The sequence below is a fragment of the Sturnira hondurensis genome, unplaced genomic scaffold, assembly GCF_014824575.4.
Source record: "Sturnira hondurensis isolate 20B ecotype Veracruz unplaced genomic scaffold, ASM1482457v3 Scaffold0016273, whole genome shotgun sequence".
Lineage (NCBI taxonomy): Eukaryota > Metazoa > Chordata > Mammalia > Chiroptera > Phyllostomidae > Sturnira > Sturnira hondurensis.
In genome coordinates, this window is record NW_028088904.1 from 1,372,324 (window position 1) to 1,391,475 (window position 19,152).

The window sequence follows — 19,152 nt, forward strand, 5'->3', positions numbered from 1 at the left end:
TCTGAGGGAGGCCTGGATCCCACACCCAAAGCCCTGGGGAGAGAACACACCCAAAGGCTGACTGAGTGAGGACCAGAAAGGGAAGAGTGGAAAAGTGAAACCAATCACCCCTTAGCCTGCTGCAGCCAACAAGATCAGCAAAACCAGTTTGCCCAGTTTGAAACCAGCAAGAGGCTTTTTTTCTTTTTAAAGTAATTCTTTAATTTTTTATTTTTTTATCTTTCAATTCCTTTTTCTTCTCTTTCCTTCTTTCTTATCGTATTCCTTCTTCTCTTTCCAATTTTATCTCTTCTTCCTTCCTTCTTCTGCTTTAAAAAAAAAATACCCACAAGTGATACAAGAAAACCTGGAACTGCGAAAAGACCAGAGTTGGACCCAAACAAAGTCATTGCAACAGCTGAGACAGTGAGACAAATTTTACTTTGCTATTATAGAGAATCTGCAAGTTGTTGCATATCTGTATTATGGTTTTTTTCATTATCCTACATCTTTTATTTTACTAGTATTTTTGTATTCCTCTTCTTTCTGTTTAGTCTTCTTTGCTTGGCTGATTATCTTGTATCCCCTGTTCAGGTATCTATCCCCTGTTCAGGTACCTATCCCCTTGACAGGTATCCCCTGTTCTCTCTTTCACAGTATATTGTTAATTTACTGTTGTTCACTTCACTTGTGTTCCTTTAGCACACTACTCAAGGTCTTGTACTCCCTATTCTTGTTATCCAGATCACATAGATTCTGTCATATGACTGTTGCTCTAATGTTATTGTAAATAATAGCTGTTCCATATAATTGTAAATACTACACAATACCCCTCTCAGATCTTAGCCCACTTCATGAATTCTATTACTGTAGTGGTTAACTCTATTCTCTCACACACCACACCTATTTACTATCCTTTACTCTCACCTTACCTCCGAATCTGACCTCCCACAACCTCACTGCTTTCTAGATTCAACTCACAGAGATTCCCTCCCCAACAAGAGTCATATCTTCTTTCCATCCTTCCTAAAAAGTGGCTAGTTGGGTGGAATATCATGGTTAACACTGTACATAGCCAAAGGATCCTCTATCTCTTCTCTACTAGCTGCTACTGTAAATACCACAGAATACTCCCTTGCTGTCTTAAACCACTTTGCCTTCCCCTCCAAATAACCACAAAAAAGAGTAGGTGGAAGCTGTGAACACCAGGATACCTGCTTGAAAGGAAACCCAACAACAAAGGCACCACCAACAGACAATGACAGAAGAAGCTGAAGAGGGAGTGGAAGCCACACAAACCTCAATCTAGGACCTATCTGGAAATATAACTAAATAGTGGAGAAATTACCCAGAACAAACAACTGAACTAGAGCAAGAGAGAAATCTCAAAACCTTCTACACATGAAAGAACCAGCTTCAACACAGTGTGCCCACACCAGTACAACAAAATACAAAAGGTGGTGGACAGAGTGACCCTCACCACTAAACCAGCTGGTGAAAATGACCCACTTAAGAAAGACCCCAAAACAATCAAAACCCAAAGACAAACACAGAACCAACTTAAATGACAGCTCAAGACCACTGCGCTCAGGAGATCAAGGAGACATCACCATTGAATCTCACAGGTATTCTACCATAGAAGTTCACACCATAGAACAGATCAATTTAAGAAGCCGAGGCTAACAAGAAGAGTCTCACAAACAATGGGAAGACAAAGAAACAATCCCCAAATGAAGGAGAGGAAGCCTCAGAAAGAATGCTAAATGAAATAGAAGCAACTCAAAGATCGAATATTGAGTTCAAAGCAGTGATTATCAGGAAGCTCAATGACTTCAAAGTGAATTACCAGAAACTACAAGGAAACTAAAATGAGGTCACTGAAAACTATATCAACATAAAAGAGGAACTAGAAACTATCAACAAGAGCCACGAGGAAATGAAGAATACAATTTATGAACTGAAGAACACAGTGGAAGAAATTAAAAGCAGGATCAATGAAGCAGAAGATTGAATCAGTGAGTTAGAGGACAAAGTAGAAAAAAAACACCCAGATAGAGCAAGAAAAGAAAAAGAGGCTCAGAAAGAATGAAAGGGGATTAAGAGAAATGCAAGACAATATGAAACATAATAATATCTGTATAATAGGCATAACATAAGGAGAAGAGAAGAACAAAGGATAAAAAAAACCTATTTGAAAATGTAATGATGAAGTTCCTTAATTTGATTAGAGAAAAACTCACACAAGTCCAGAAAACATAGATAATCCCAATCAAGAGAAAACCAAAGCAGGTTACTTCAAGACACATCATCATTAAAATGGCACAATTCCAAGACAAAGAGAGAATATTAAAGGCATCAAGGGAAAAACAAGAAGTAACATACAAAGGAGCCCCGATAAGGTTAGCTTCTGACTTCTCTATGGGAACACTCCAACCCAGAAGGGAATGGTAAGTAATATTCTAAGAAATGAGAACCAGATGCCTGTAACCAAGGCTACTTTACCCAGGAAGGCTCTCAATCAAGGTAGAAGGCCAAATAAGGAGCTTCCCAGACAAAAGAAGTCCAAAAGAGTACATTTCCACCAAACCAGCTCTGCAAGAAATGCTAAATGGACTGCTTTAAGGAAAGACAAGAACACAGAGAAAGAGAGGAAAAAAGATATGGAAATGGCAATGAATAAGTACCTGTCAATAACCATCTTAAACGTAAATGGATTAAATGCTCCAATCAAAAGACATAGAATAGCTAAATGGATAAGAAAGCATGACCCACACATATGCTGCCTACAAGAAACCCACAAGACCTACACAGACTGAAAGTGAAGAGCTGGAAACCAATTTTACAAGCAAATGGTCAGGAAAAGAATCTGGGATAGCAATATTTATATCAAACAAAATAGACTTCAAAAAAGGGGGGCCATATAGAGAGAACCAGTAGGTCACTTCATAATACTCAAGGGAAGAATACATCATGAAGATATAAACATTGTAAATATATATGCACCCAACATAGGAGTACCCAAATATGTACCAAAAAAATCTTAGAGGACTTCAACAAGGATATTGACAGCAACACAATTATAGTAGGGGATTTTAACAACCCACTGTCAAAAATGGACAGATCTTCCAAACAAAATATCAACAAAGATATTGTGGCATTGAACAATGCCCTAGATGAAATGGACTTAACTAATATATAGAGGGTCCTTCATCCCAAAGAAGCTAAATACATATTTTTTCCAAAAGCACATGGAACATTTTCAAAGAGAGATCACATGACAGGATACAAAACAAGCCTCAGCAAATTCAAGAAAATTAAAATCACACCAAGCATTTTCTACGACAACAGGAAACTGAAAGCAGAAACCAACCCCAAGAAAAATAACCCAAAACACTCAAAATCATGGAGATTGAATAGCATGCTATTAAAGAATGAGTGGGTCAAGAATGAAATTAGAGAAGAAATAAAAAAGTTTCTGGAAACAAATGAAAATGAATTCAGAACAATGCAAAACTTATAGGACATAGAGAACGCAGTCCTGAGAGGGAAGTTCATAGTGATACAGGCCTACCCAAAAAATATAGAAACATTTCAAACAAACAACCTAACCCGACGCCTCCAAGAACTTGAGGAACAACAACAAAGACAGCCCAGAGACAGTAGAAGGAAGGAAATAACCACCAAGATCAGAGCAGAATTAAATGACATAGAGACTTAAAGCACAATTCTAAGGATCAGTGAATCCAGGAGCTGGTTTTTGATAAGATAAACAAAATTGAAAAGCCTTCAAGCAGGCTCAAGAAAAAAAGAGAGAGGACCCAAATAAACACAGTAAGAAATGGAAGAGGAGAGATCACAACTGATACCACAGAAATACAAAGGATTGTAAGAAATTACTATAAGACCTGTATGCCAAGAAATTTGAAAACCTAGGTGATATGGACAAATTTCCAGAAGAATACAATCTTCCAAAACTCAATGAAGAACAAGCAGAAAGCCTGAACAGACCAATAACAGCAGATGAAATTGAAGCAATAATCAAAAAACTCCCAACACACAAAATCCCTGGACCAGATGGTTTCACAGGAGAATTCTACAAAGCATTTATGAAAGAGCTAGCCCCTATACTTCACAGACTATTCCAAAAAATCCAAAATAATGGAAGACTCCCCAACTCTTTTTATGAAGCCAGCATCATCCTAATCCCAAAACCAGATAAAGACACAACAATGAAAGAAAATTTTAGGCCAATATCACTGATGAACATAGACACTAAAATCCTCCACAAAATATTGGCAAACCACATCCAACAATACATTAAAAAGATCATACACTATGACCAAGAGGGATTCATCCCAGGGATGCAAGAATGGTACAATATTCAGACATCAATAAATGTAATACATCACATAAACAAAAGCAAAGGCAGAAAAATACATGATCATATCAATAGATGTGGAACAAGCATTTGATAAGGTACAGCATCCATTTATGATAAAGGTACTCAGCAAAGTGGGAATAGAGAGAACACTCCTCAACATATAAAGGCCATGTGTGAGAGACCTACAGCCTACAGTATACTCAATGAGTAAAAACTAAAATGTATTCCACTAAGATCAGGAACAAGACAAGGTTGTCCACTTTCACCACATCTATTCAACATAATATTGAAAGATTTGGCCACAACAATCAGACAAGAAAAGGAAATAAAAGGCATCCAAATTGGAAAGGAGGAAACAAAACTGTCATTGTTTGCAGAGGACATGATAGTGTACATAAAAAATTCTATAGGCTTGGCCATAAAACTGCTGGACCTAATAAATGAATTTGGCAAAATAGCAGGATACAAAGTTAACACCCAGAAATCAAAGGCATTTTTGTATACCAACAATTAAATAGCAGAGTCAGAAATCAAGAAAAAATCCCATTTGATATAGCAAAAAGAAAAATAAAATACCTAGGAATAAACCTTACCAAGGAGGTAAAAGTCCTGTACTCAGCAAACTACACAACACTGAAGAAAGAAATCAAGGAAGACACAAACAAATGGAAACATATACCATGTTCGTGGATTGGCAGAATTAATATCATCAAAATGTCCATACTACCCAAAGCAATTTACAGATTCAATACAATACCTATTAAAGTACCAATGGCATATTTCACAGACATAGAACAAACACTTCAAAAATGTATGTGGAACCATTAATGACCCCAAATAGCTGCTTCAATTTTGAGAAAGAAGAGCAAAGTAGGGGGGGATCACAATACCTGATACCAAACTGTATTACAAGGCCACCATAATCAAAACAGCCTGCTACTGGCATAAAAATAGGCACATAGACCAATGGAACAGAACGGAGAGCCTGGAAATAAACCCAAGTCTCTACAATCAATTAATATTTGACAAAGGAGGCAGCAACATAAAATAGAGTAGAAATAGCCTCTTCAACAAATGGTGTTGGGTGGACGGGACAGCTACATGCAAGAAAATGAAACTTGAGCACCAACTTACACCATACACCAAAATAAGTTCAAGGTAGATAAAAGACTTAAATTTAAGCCATGAAACTATTAAAGTCCTAGAGGAGAACATTGGCAGGAAAATCTCAGATATTTCATGCAGTAACATTTTTACCAATATGTCCCCTAGAGCAAGGAATGTAAAGGAAAGAATAAAGAAATGGGATCTCATCAAAATAAAAAGCTTCTGTATGGCTAAAGAAAACAGTATTAAGATAAAAAGAGAAGCAACAGCTTGAGAAAACATATTTGCCCATGATACCTCAGACAAAGGTTTAATCTCCAAAATATACAAAGAACTTAGACAACTCCACTCAAAGAAGACAAGCAACCTAATTAAAAAATGGGCAAAGGACTTAACAGACAATTGTACAAGGAGGACATGCAGAGGATTCAGAGACACATGAAAAGATGCTCAGTATCACTAGCTATCAGAGAGATGCAAAGTAAAACCACAATGAGATACCACTTGACACCGGTCAGAAACAAAGCAACAAACAACAAATGTTGGAGAGGTTGTGGGGAAAAGGAGACCGTAGTTCACTGTTGGTGGGATTGCAGACTGGTACAACCACTATGGAAAACAGTATGGAATTTTCTAAGTAAACTAAAAATGAACATGCCTTTTGACCCAGCAATTCCACTGTTAGGAGTATATCCTAAGAACCCTGAAACACCAATTCAAAAGAACTTATGCACCCCAATCTTCATAGCAGCACAATTTCAAGAGCCAAAAGTTGGAAGCAACCTAGATGCCCATCAGTGAATGAGTGGATCAAAAACTATGGTACATTTACACAATGGAATTCTATGCAGCAAAAAGAAAGAAGGAGCTCCTACCCTTTGCAACAGCATGAATGGAACTGGAAAGCATTACATCGAGCAAAATAAGCCAGGTGGTGAACTACAAATACCATATGATCTCACCTTTAACAGGAACTTAAACAACAAAACAAACAAGTAAGCAAAATATGGCCAAAGACACTGAAATTCAGAACAGTCTGACAGGGACCAGAGGGGAGAGGGGAGAGAATTTCAGGGGAAAAGGGGAAGGATTCACAGAAACTAGTATAAAGGACACATGGAGAACACCTAAGGGGGTTGGAAATGGGAGGGAGGGGGGAGCACTGGGGGGAGCTGGGATGCGAGTGGGGGATAGAAAACTGAACTTGAACAAGAATTAAATAAAAAAATTAATAAAAAAAAGAGCTCTTGTAGGTGAAAGAAATGATAGCATTAATATAAAATTAATTCAATTGAAAGATTGGAAGAGGACTTTCTCAGAATGAGATTTCTTTTTCACTGAGACAATAGGAGTAAAAAGATATCCATAGAGGCTCAATCCCTGGCTTGAATCGCTAATCAATGCAAGTTGTAGGAAGCCTGAACAGAAAAAGAGAACAGGAGAGGTAATTATCACAGAACTAACACAAACAAAAAAAGTCTTAGAGTAATGGGCAAATGCAATAGCCAGCACAATTATTAAAATAAGAAATACTCCAAGGTATATCAGATAAATTTCAGAACACCAGGAATAAGACATTCTAAAAACTTCCCCAAAGGCACCAAATAACACAAAAGAATGGCAATCAGAATGTCATCAGACTGCAAGCTATGAAACAACAGCACAATTACTTTAACATTCTGAGAAAAACTAATTGTTAACCTAGAATTCTATAACCAATCTGATAACCAAGTGTTAGTAAAATTATTAACTATGAAAGTCTCAAAAATTATACTCTCACACATTTGTCAAAAAACTCCACATGCTCTACCAAAACCTGCTCCACCAAGACAATATCAGTTAATATGTATATATTTGCTCATTGAATCTTCAGAACAACTGAAGAGGTAGTATGTTCTTTTCACTGCCATTTTACAGATGGGAATATTGAGGTGTAGGTAAGCAGTGTCTCGTGGTGGCACCACTAATTATATAGAGCTGGAATCTGAACTAAGGGAGTCTAACTCCAGAGTCCTCGTTTTAGGTCACCACTTTACAGTCTCCAGGACACATCCAGTTTACCCAGAAAACAATGTGCCCAACACAGTCAAAAGAGACAAAGGAAATTCTCAGAAGAGACAAAGGAAATAATAATAGTTCTATAACAGACCCAAAGAAAAACAGTCAGGTTGAAACAAAAGAATGAAAGGCTTTAAAAAGAATACATCCAGAGAAAAAAAATGATAGTTTATCTGACATATTTGATTATAGTAAAACTCTATTGAGATGATGGCCTGCAAGATTTAATTTGGGCAAATGAAATAACAAACTATTTTTAACTTCAGAAAAAACTAAAGTAACATTAAAATAGGCATAGTTTATAATCTGCTTCAGAGATAAAATAATTTATGTGTTTACAATCTGTACATTCTGTATATCAATTTAACCAAATGTAGTAAAGCACTTTTTTGAGGCAGGACATTCAACTATGATAGAACACAGAGATTAGAAACTTTTCTGTATGAAAACTAGTATAAAACTAGAGAAAATTATTAAAAACAAAAAAATCACTTAAGGGCTCTGGAAGTTAACTAAAAGCAAACAACAAATTAAGAAATTTGCGTTGATGAAAAACTGCTAGCACTTTGAGTAAGAACACTGGGAGCTCCAGCCTTCTTGCCTGGGGCTGTTCCCATCCTCTCCAGCTCAGCTGGTGAGAAATGTAGTTTTTCCAGAAAAGAGCTGGCTGAAAAAAACAGCAGCTTCACAGCCAGAAAGGACTGATCTGACTGGGAGAAGAGAACAAAGATCCATGCTCAGAGACGTTGACAGTATAAGTAGCAAACTAGGCAGAAAACAAACAGGAAAAATCTGTAGCTCTGCTAGATTAAGGTGTGGTCTGGTCAGAGTGGGTAGCAAACCAGCCAAAAATATAGAGAGTTACTGGCAATGAGAGCCTAAAAAAGTATTAGACAAACTGTGTGTACACCCCAGGCTGACTGAGATGCTATGTGTCTGTTTCATGAAGCTCAAAAGAGCCCTTTAGAAAGTGAAAGTTGAAGCAGACTTGGAACTGCCTGGATTTTGCATGTACTGTCCAATCCACACCCAGCTCCACCGACAGAGAGGTGAAACTCTATGGGCCAGGAGTGTTTGAACACAACTTGTGACTGATTACTGGCTAACCACTGAGTATGCACAAACACATGTGAATCCCAGGAAATCAGAATAAAATAATAAACAGAAGGGTATAAAACAACAACAGAAAAACCCAACAACAACAAAAAACTGAGAAGAGACACTAGAAGCTACACATTGCAGAGGAGAGTCTTCATATTAAATCCAGGAAAGTCACTAAAACAACACCAAGCTTCTGACATCAACATATCAGAATCCTGGGTTGCTACAATATTTTATTTAAAATATCTAATTTCCACAGCAAAATTCTGAGACATGCAGTGAAATAGGAAATGTGATCACAGGGTGGGGGTGGGGAAACAGTCAATAGAAACTGATTCTGATGTTGAACTTAGCAGCAAAGACTTTAAAGTCTGTAAAACTTTGCTGCTCTTACATATAAATATGTCAAAAGAATCAAATGAAACTATGCTTAAATAATTTTAAAGAAAAATGTGATATGATTCACAAGCAGGATATATCACTAAAGAAATTGAGGGTATAAAAGGAGAACCAAATGTAAATTGCAGAATCAAAGTCATGATCACCAAAATGAAATAGTCAGTAGATGGTCTCAAGAGTGAAATTTTGAAATAGTGGAAGTAAGAAACTAAACTTGAACATAGATCAATAGAAATTATTCAATCTGAGTAACAGAGAAAAAAGGATGGGAGAAAAAAAGAACAGAGCTTTGAACACCTGTGGGACATTATGCACACCTATACATATAAACTTGGAATCCCAGAAGGAGAGAAACAAGAAAGAGAGGCAGAGAAAAATATCCTTTCGGATGTTTCATTGTTAGTGGATAGAAATGCAACTGATTTCTATATGATGGTTTTGTATCCTGCAACTTTTCTGAACTTGTTGATTAAATTCTAATAGTTTTTGGTGGAGTCTTTAGGATTTCCTATGGAAAATAAATATTATGTCATTGGCAAACAAAGACAATTTTACCTCTTTCTTTCCAATTTGGATACCTTTTTTTTTTCTATTCTTGTTGCTCTGGCTAGGACTCCCATTGTTCACTAAAATTGAGTAGTGATTAGTAGGCATCTTTGTCTTGTTTCAGATCTTAGAGGAAAAGCTTTGGACTTTTCACCATTGCATATCATGTTAACTGTAGGCTTTTGATGCATGGCCTTCATTATATTGAGGTATGTTCCTTTAACACCTGTTTTATTGAGCGTTTTATCATGGAACAATACTGTACTTTCGTGAAATGCTTTTTCTGCATGTATTGAGATAATCGTAAGATTTTTATCTTTCATTGTATGAATGTGATGTATCACTTTATTTGCATATGTTGAAATATCCTTGCATCTCTGGAATTAATCCTGCTCGATCATGATGTATGATCCTTTCAATGTACTACTGAATTTGGTTTGCTGACATTTTGTTAAGAATTTGTATACCTATATTTATTATGAATATTAAAATTTAGTGTATTTTTCTTCTATTGTCCTTATCTAACCTTGGTATGAGGGTAGTGCTGGCCTCATAAAATGAGTTTGGGATTATTCTCTTCAAGTTTCTGAAAGACATTGAGAAGGATTCTTCAGCTCCACAGTCTGCTTAGTTCTTTATTTTTTATAATTTCCGTATCTTCACTAAACTTCTCATTTGGTTCATGTATTGTTTCCTGATTTCCCATTAAATCATCTTTCTGCGGTGTTTTTTTTTTTTTTTTGTAGCTCACTGAGTTTCCTTAAAAGAGCTATTTTGAATTATTTATCAGGCAAATTATAAATCAGATCTCTTTGTCTTTGGGTTCATTTACCAAATTAGTGTGATTCTTTGGTGTTGCCATGTTACTTGATTTTTTTTTTGTTCCTTGAAGTTTTGCATCCATGTCTTCTCAGGCTCTTCCTGCAGTTTTTACTAACTGCATTTGTGGGAGAGAGAGCTTCCATCAGCCCTGCTAGAGATTCTGAGGCTTTTTGACTTTCTGTGACTACACCTGCTTGCTCCCACGCTTCTTGCTCCCTCTTGTGGCAGAACTTTGGAACTTGTATGCCTTCCCTGGATCCTGCATTCTACCAGACTCAGTGCTCACAGCCTTTCTTTTGTTTTCCCACACGTGGCCCAAAAGCTCAACTGTGTGTTCTCTCCCTGGCCTGCAAATTGAGTCTACTTTCTGTGTATGCTCTCTGGCAGTCCGCCATAACCCACTTATGCCATTGTCAGTGTCATACACATGGAGCTGGCCACAGGGCAGGGGGAAGGGGGTGTGTGGGGGAGAGGGGTGTGAGGCATACGTAGCACTGTGGATGCCCATGGGCCAGCTGGAGTTGATCTGTGGTGAGGCACTCCCAGCAGCTTGTGGGCATGCTTCTTGATGGAATGAATCCATGAGGCAGTTAGGATATATGCGCCTCTAATGTCCTCCATGAGTTCTATCTGCTCTCCCACAACCTCTTCCCACTCTCCAAATTATAGCACTCCCAATTTAGATTCTGGATGGGGCAAGAGAGAAATAAACCCATCTGGCAGGCTCAGCTGGGGAAGTGCTCACTCCCATCCTCTCCCTTTTACCTGTAGAATAAATCAAGGGCCAGGCAAGATCTTTCTTCCTTCTTGGCCCTAAGCTGTGCCACCTTAGGGAAGGGGTCATGAAGTTAAGTCAAACTGTTCTTCTTACCTTCTCCAGTGCATTCTAACTCATATTACTTTGCTATGATAGAGTGCAGGGGCTTCTCCTCTGGAAACCTGGACAAAGGCTCTCTCCTCTGTGAGTAACTGTCTTAAGTCTGTGTTCACCAGGGCCTCCCAGAGCATAATCAAGAGGAGCCACCTCGGGCTACTATAGGGACCACAGCCAAGACCTGGATCTGTCTGCCCACAGGTAAGTGAGACTTTTTCTGGATCACTTGGCTGTGGTGACCCTCAACTGTCAATTGTTAAAGGGTGGGACAAAATGAGGAATGTCTTCTGCCAGCGTGATGCAGACATCACCCCCTCTTCTCTTCTTAATGTCCCCTTATGCTAATGTATATTTCCACACTGACAGCTTTTCTTATGTTGCTTGTTTCCTAGAAGCAGAGCCCAAAGTAGATATTTTTAAGTGAATGTGACTTAATGGCTTTATTCCAAGCGATATGAGGATATAGTGGTGAGTTTTTAGTAAATGGGAATAAAAAAACTTAGATTTTGAAAAAATTATTTTTGCTACTGATGTTAAAAATTGATGGAAGGGCATTGTGGGTGGATTCAGGGAGATAAGTTAAAAGCTATTGCATTAATCTAGGTGAGAGATAATTGTGACTTGTACAAAGTGGTAGCAATGGAGATGCTAAGATATGGTTGACTTCTAGATATTTTATGTTCGAAGTAGAAATGACAGAATTTGCTGCCAAATTGGCTGTAACATATAACAGAAAAAGTGACTTAATGGAGATCATTAAGGATGTGGGAAAGCATTAGAAAGAACAGAGGTGTCACTACTCACATGAAGAAGACTGGGAAGGAGTAGATTTCTTTCAGTGTTTGACGTATTAAGTTTGAGATTCTCATTAAACAACTGGTTAGGGCTGATGAATAGGTCATCAAATATTTGAGTCCCTGTAACAAGTGAGAAATTTAGGTTAGAAATACAAATTTACAAGTTATTAGCAAACATATATATTGCATTTAAAGCTGCAAGACTCAATGGAATTACCAAGGCAGTGGGTGTAGATATAAAAAAGAAGAGGATTAAGGTCTGATTCCCAGAGCACCATAATATTAAAAGTCAGGAATAAACCAGAAGCAGAAACAAGACAGAAAACCAAGAAAGTATGGACTCATGGAAGTCAAGAAAGAAAGAAGAAGGGAGTGCTCACTTATGTCAAATACTATTGTTAGATAATATAAGGCCTGAGATGTGAGTGTTACATTTAATGAGGTGAAGAACATTGGTGACTTTGACAAAATAGTTTTAGTAGAGTTGTTAGGCAAAGCTCTGACTGGAGTGGGTATAAGAGTGAATGGGAGTGACTCATGACATAGCAAGGGGAGGTGGATGCTCACCCCTGATGCCCCGTGTCACTGGGAACTCTTATCCTGACTAAAGATGGCAGTGGAAAAAAGAATATAAACTCCATGAGTGCAGAGAATTTGTCTCACTGACTTATTGCTGTAACCCACAAAGGAGTAGGTGGAAGCGGAGAACACCAAGATACCTGCAGGAGACTGCACCACTGAATTTCACAGGTCTCCTACCACAGAAGTCCACACCATAAACCCAGGAAACCAGAACAGATCAATTTAAGAAGCTGAGGACAACAAGAAGAATATCACAAACAATGGGAAGACAAAGAAACAATCCCCAAATGAAAGAAAAGGAGGAAACCTCAGAAAGAATGTTAGATGAAATAGAGGCAAGTCAACTATCAGATGTGGAATTCAAAGCACTGGTTATCAGGAAATTCAAACAGCTTACAACGAGCTACCAGAAACTACAGGGGAGCAACAATGAACTCTCTGCAAACTATACCAACATGAAAAAGGAAATACAAACCATCAGCAAAGGCCAAGAGGAAATGAAGAATACAATGTCTGAACTGAAGAACACAGTAGAAGGTATGAAGAATAGAATCGATATGGCGGAAGATCGCATAAGTGAGATCGAAGACAGGATAGAAAGAATCTCCCAGATGGACCAAGTAAGGGAAAAGAGAATCAGAAAAAATGAGGAGAATTTAAGAGAAATGCAAGACAATGTGAAACGTATTAATATCCGAATAATAGGAATACCAGAAGGAGGGGAAGAGGAACAAGGGATAGAAAACCTACTCGAAAGAGTAATAATGGAAAATTTTCCTAAGTTGAGGAGAGATAAAGTCACATGGATCCAGGAATCACAGAGAGTCCCAAGCAGGTGGAACCCAAAAGAGGCCTACTGCAAGACACATCATCATTAAAATGGCAAACCTCCAAGACAAAGAGAAAATCCTAAAGGCAGCAAGGGACAAAAAGGAAGTAACATACAAGGGGGTCCCAATAAGGTTGGCTACTGACTTCTCAATGGAAACACTCCAAGCAAGAAGAGAATGGGAAGAAATATTCCAAGTAATTAGAACCACAGGCCTACAACCAAGGCTACTGTACTCAGCAAGGCTCTCAATCAAGATAGAAGGCCAAATAAAGAGCTTCTAAGGCAAAAGAAGTCTAAAAGAATACGCTTCCATGAAACCAGCTCTACAAGAATTACTAAAAGTGCTGCTTTAAGGAAAGGAAGGAAAAGAGAGAGATAGAGAGGAACACAGGTACACAAATGGCAATGAATAAGTACCTTTCAGTAATAACCTTAAACATAAATGGATTAAATGCACCAATTAAAAGACACAGAATAGCGAATGGATAAGAAAGCATGACCCACACATATGCTGCCTACAAGAGACCCACCTCAGGTCAAAAGACCACTACAGACTAAAAGCGAAAGGCTGGAAACAAATTTTCCAAGCAAATGGACAAGAAAAAAAAAAAAAAACGGGGTAGCAATTCTCATATCAGACAAAATAGACTTCAAAAACAGGGCCATATAGAGAGACCCAGAAGGTCACTTCATATTACTCAAGGGAAGAATCCACCAAGAAGACATCAACATTGTAAATATATATGCACCCAATATAGGAGCACCCAAATGTATAAAGAAAATCCTAGAGGACCTCAAGAAAGATATTGACAGCAACACAATTATAGTAGGGGATTTTAACACCCCACTGTCAAAAATGGACAGATCTTCCAAACAAAATATCAACAAAGATATTGCAGCATTAAATGACACTCTAGATGAAATGGACCTAATTGATATATAGAGAGCTCTCCATCTCAAAGAAGGTAAATACACATTCTTTTCAAATGCACATGGAACATTTTCCAAGTTAGACCACATGATAGGACAAAAAATGAGACTCAACAAATTTAGGAAAATAGAAATCATACCAAGCATTTTCTCTGATCACAAGGGACTGAAAATGGAAACCAACCCCACAGGAAAAAAACCAAGACACCCAAAATCATGGAGACTGAATGGTATGCTATTAAACAATGAATGGGTCAAGATAGAAATCAGGGAAGAAATAAAAAAGTTTCTGGAAACAAATGAAAATGAACTCACAACAACCCAAAACTTATGGGACACAGTGAAGGCAGTCCTGAGAGGGAAGTTCATAGCAATACAGGCTTACCTAAAGAAAATAGAAACATTTTAAACAAACAACCTAACCCGATGCCTCCAAGAACTCGAGGAACAACAACAAAGACAGCCCAGAGAAAGTACAAGGAAGGAAATAACCAAGATCAGAGCAGAATTAAAAGACATTGAGACTAAAAGCACAATTCTAAGGATCAATGAATCCAGGACTTGGTTTTTTGAAAAGATAAACAAAATAGATAAACCTTTAAGTAGGCTCATCAAGAAAAAAAGAGAGAGGACCCAAATAAACACAATCAGAAATGAAAGAGGAGAGATTATAACTGATACCACAGAAATAGAAGGGATTGTAAGGAATTACTATGCAGAGCTGTATGCCAAGAAATTTGAAAACCTAGGTGAAATGGACAAATTTCTAGAAAAATATAATCTTCCAAAACTCAATGAAAAAGAAGCAGAAAACCTGAACAGGCCAATAACAGCAGATGAAATTGAAGAAGTAATCAAAAAACTCCCATCACACAAAAGCCCTGGACCAGATGGTTTCACAGGAGAATTCTACAAAGCTTTTAAGGAAGAGCTAACCCCTATTCTTCACAGACTATTCCAAAAAATCCAAAAGGAGGGAAAACTCCCCAACTCTTTCTATGAAGCCAGCATCACCCTAATCCCAAAGCCAGATAGAGACACAACAAAGAAAGAAAATTACAGACCAATATCACTGATGAACATAGATGCTAAAATCCTCAACAAAATATTGGCAAATCGCATCCAACAATACATCAAAAAGATCATACACCACGACCAAGTGGGATTCATCCCAGGGATGCAAGGATGGTTCAATATACGCAAATCAATAAATGTAATACACGAAATAAACAAAAGCAAAGACAAAAACCACATGGTCATATCAATAGATGCGGAAAAAGCTTTTGATAAGGTACAACACCCATTTATGATAAAGGTACTCAGCAAGGTGGGAATAGAGGGAACATTCCTCAATATAATAAAGGCCATTTTTGAGAGACCTACAGCCAACATCATACTCAATGGGAAAAAACTAAAAGCTTTTCCACTAAGATCAGGAACAAGACAAGGTTGTCCCCTTTCACCACTTCTATTCAATATAGTATTGGAAGTTCTAGCCACAGCAATCAGACGAGAAAGGGAAATAAAAGGCATCCAAATTGGAAAGGAGGAAACAAAACTGTCATTGTTTGCACATGACATGATAGTGTACATGGAAAATCCTATACACTCTAACCCAAAACTGCTTGAACTAATAAATGAATTTGGCAAAACAGTGGGATACAAAGTCAATATCCAGAAATCAAAGGCATTTTTGTATACCAACAGTGAAGGAGCAGAAGCAGAAATTTAAAAAAAAAAACCATTCAATATAGCAAAAACAAAAATAAAATATCTGGGAATAAACCTAACCAAGGAGGTAAAAGACCTGTATGCAGAAAACTACACAACACTGAAGAAAGAAATCAAGGAAGACACAAATAAATGGAAACATATACTGTGTTCATGGATTGGAAGAATTAACATCATCAAAATGTCCATACTACCCAAAGCAATTTACAGATTCAATGTAATACCTATTAAAGTACCAATGGCATATTTCACAGACATAGAACAAACACTTCAAAAATTTATATGGAACCACAAAAGACCCCGAATAGCAGCTTGCAATTTTGAGAAAGAAGAGCAAAGTAGGAGGGATTACAATACCTGATATCAAACTGTATTACAAGGCCACTGTAATCAAAACAGCCTGGTACTGGCATAAAAACAGGCACATAGACCAATGGAATAGAACAGAGAGCCCAGAAATGAACCCAAATCTCTACAGTCAATTAATATTGGACAAAGGGGGAAGTAACATAAAATGGAGTAAAGATATCCTCTTCAACAAATGGTGTTGGGAGAACTGGACAGCTATGTGCAAGAAAATGAAACTCGAGCACCAACTTACACCATACACCAAAATAAATTCAAGGTGGATAAAAGACTTAAATATAAGCCGTGAAACCATTAAAGTCCTAGAGGAGAGCATGGCAGGAAAATCTCAGATATTCCACGCAGCAATATTTTTACTGATACGTCCCCCAGAGCAAGGGTCATAAAGGAAAGAATAAACAAGTGGGATCTAATCAAAATTAAAAGCTTCTGCATGGCTAAAGAAAACGGTATTAAGATAAAAAGAGAAGCAACTGTTTTGGAAAACATATTTTCCCAGGATACCTCAGACAAAGGTTTAATCTCCAAAATATACAAAGAACTCACAGCACTGCACTCAAGCAACCCAAGACAAAGAAGACAAGCAACCCAATTAAAAAATGGGCAAAAGACTTGAACAGACACTTCTCCAAGGAGGACATACAGAGGATGCAGAGACACATGAAAAGATGCTCGATATCACTAGCTATCAGAGAGATGCCAATCAAAACCACAATGAGATACTGCTTAACACCAGCCAGAATGGCTACCATAAACAAAGAAACAAACAACAAGTGTTGGAGAGGTTATGGGGAAAAGGAGACCGTAGTTCACTGTTGGTGGGATTGCAGACTGGTACAACCACTATGGAAAACAGTATGAAATTTTCTAAGAAAACTGAAAATGGACGTGCCTTTTGACCCAGCAATTCCACTGTTAGGAGTATATCCTAAGAACCCTGAAGCACCAATCAAAAAAAACTATGCACCCCAATGTTCATAGCAGCACAAGTTACAATAGCCAAGATTTGGAAGCAACCTAGATGCCCATCAGTAAATGACTGGATCAAAAAACTATAGTACATTTACACAATGGAATTCTAGGCAGCCGAAAGGAAGAAGGAGCTCCTACCCTTCACAGCATCATGGATAGAACTGGAAAACATTATGCTGAGCAAAATAAGCCAGGCGGTGAAAGACAAACACCATATGATATCACCTTTAACAGGAATCTAAACAACAAAACAAACAAGAAAGCAAAATGTAACCAAAGACACTGTAATACAGAACGTGCTGACAGGGTCCAGAGGCGAGAGGGGAGAGAATCACAGGGGAGAAGGGGAAGGACTCACATGAACAAGTATAAAGGACACATGGACAATAACTAAGGTGGGGGGCAGAGATGGGAGGGAGGTGGGGAGCACTGGGGGGGCAGGGCTGGGAATACAAGAAAGAAAATTGTACTTGAACAAGAGTTAAATAAAAATTTTTTAAAAAAGAGTGAATGGGATCCTGACTTGGCATCTCTAAGCCCAGATGGTTCAGAGAACACTTAAAGTAACCAGAAGCTTGAGCCCAAGATGAGCTCCTCCTTCCTGGACCTCAGGGTAGGCAGGATCAGCTGGCAGGCATGTCAGTGAAGAGGGATGAGGCAGACCTTCGGCTGGATGACAAAGCTGGGAATCTGGGAGCACAGTGAAGACTGTTGGGCAGTGTGGCCCCTGAATTCTTCACTTTGTTGAATGGATTCTAACTTCTCCCTTGGGACAGAATCCAGAAGATCCAGGTGTGATAAGTTGAAGAACCCAGTTGCTCCAGGGCTTTCAACAGAAACTGGAATTTATTTCCTTGATACTTGGGCCACACTTTGGAAAAGCCTGTGTGAAGTCTCCCTGGCTCAAAGTCATCTTGTCAAAATGGAAGAGAGCCTAGGACCAGGCAGACTGGGTCAATAACTGGACAAGGAGAGCTACAGTACAGGATCTATGACCAAGAACTATTTTCATCCAGCAATAAACTTCTTGATCTATCATAAAGCTTAAAAAAAGTGAATGGGAAAGTGTTGTAGGAAAGGAGAGAAGGTCAGCACTTCCTGTGACAAGGGTGGAAGAGGCCCTTGTGCCTGTAAACATGCGTATGGTATATGGTTAAGGCATTGACACTACTTTGTGGTATATAATCGTATTTTTATGCTAAGTGAAATAAATCAGACAGAGAAAGACAAATATCATATAGTTTCACTGATATTTGGAATCTAAAAAGCAAAACAAATAAATCAACAAACAACGCAAAACAAAAACAGACACAAGAAACAGACACCAGAAAGATAGCTGCAGAGGGGGTAAGGATGGGAGGATGGGTGAAAACCATGAAGGGGACTATAGTCAGTAAAATTGTGATAAGTTTGCACAGTGACAGGTGATTAGTAGAATTAATGGGGTGATCACACTGTAAGGTATTTAAAGGTCAAATCATATTGTACACTTGAAAATAATGTAATATTGTATACCAACTATACATAAATTGAAAAAAGAATCGAAGAAAAATTTTTCAAAAATTAAGTATAAATTACATTTAATAAAATTTTATAAAAAGACAAATGGGAGTTAAGCATTAATTGAAAAAGGATTGGGACAAGAGATAATGGATTAAAAAAAAAACAGAATAAA

General features: G+C 37.9%; 1 non-coding gene across 1 annotated transcript; it reads left to right on the top strand.

Annotated features, from left to right (window-relative positions):
- Window positions 1-18,542: 18,542 nt before the first annotated feature.
- Window positions 18,543-18,674, top strand: LOC119000758 (U6atac minor spliceosomal RNA). Its single transcript, XR_005069398.1, has one exon. It is a non-coding gene; the product is annotated as a U6atac minor spliceosomal RNA (small nuclear RNA).
- Window positions 18,675-19,152: the final 478 nt, after the last annotated feature.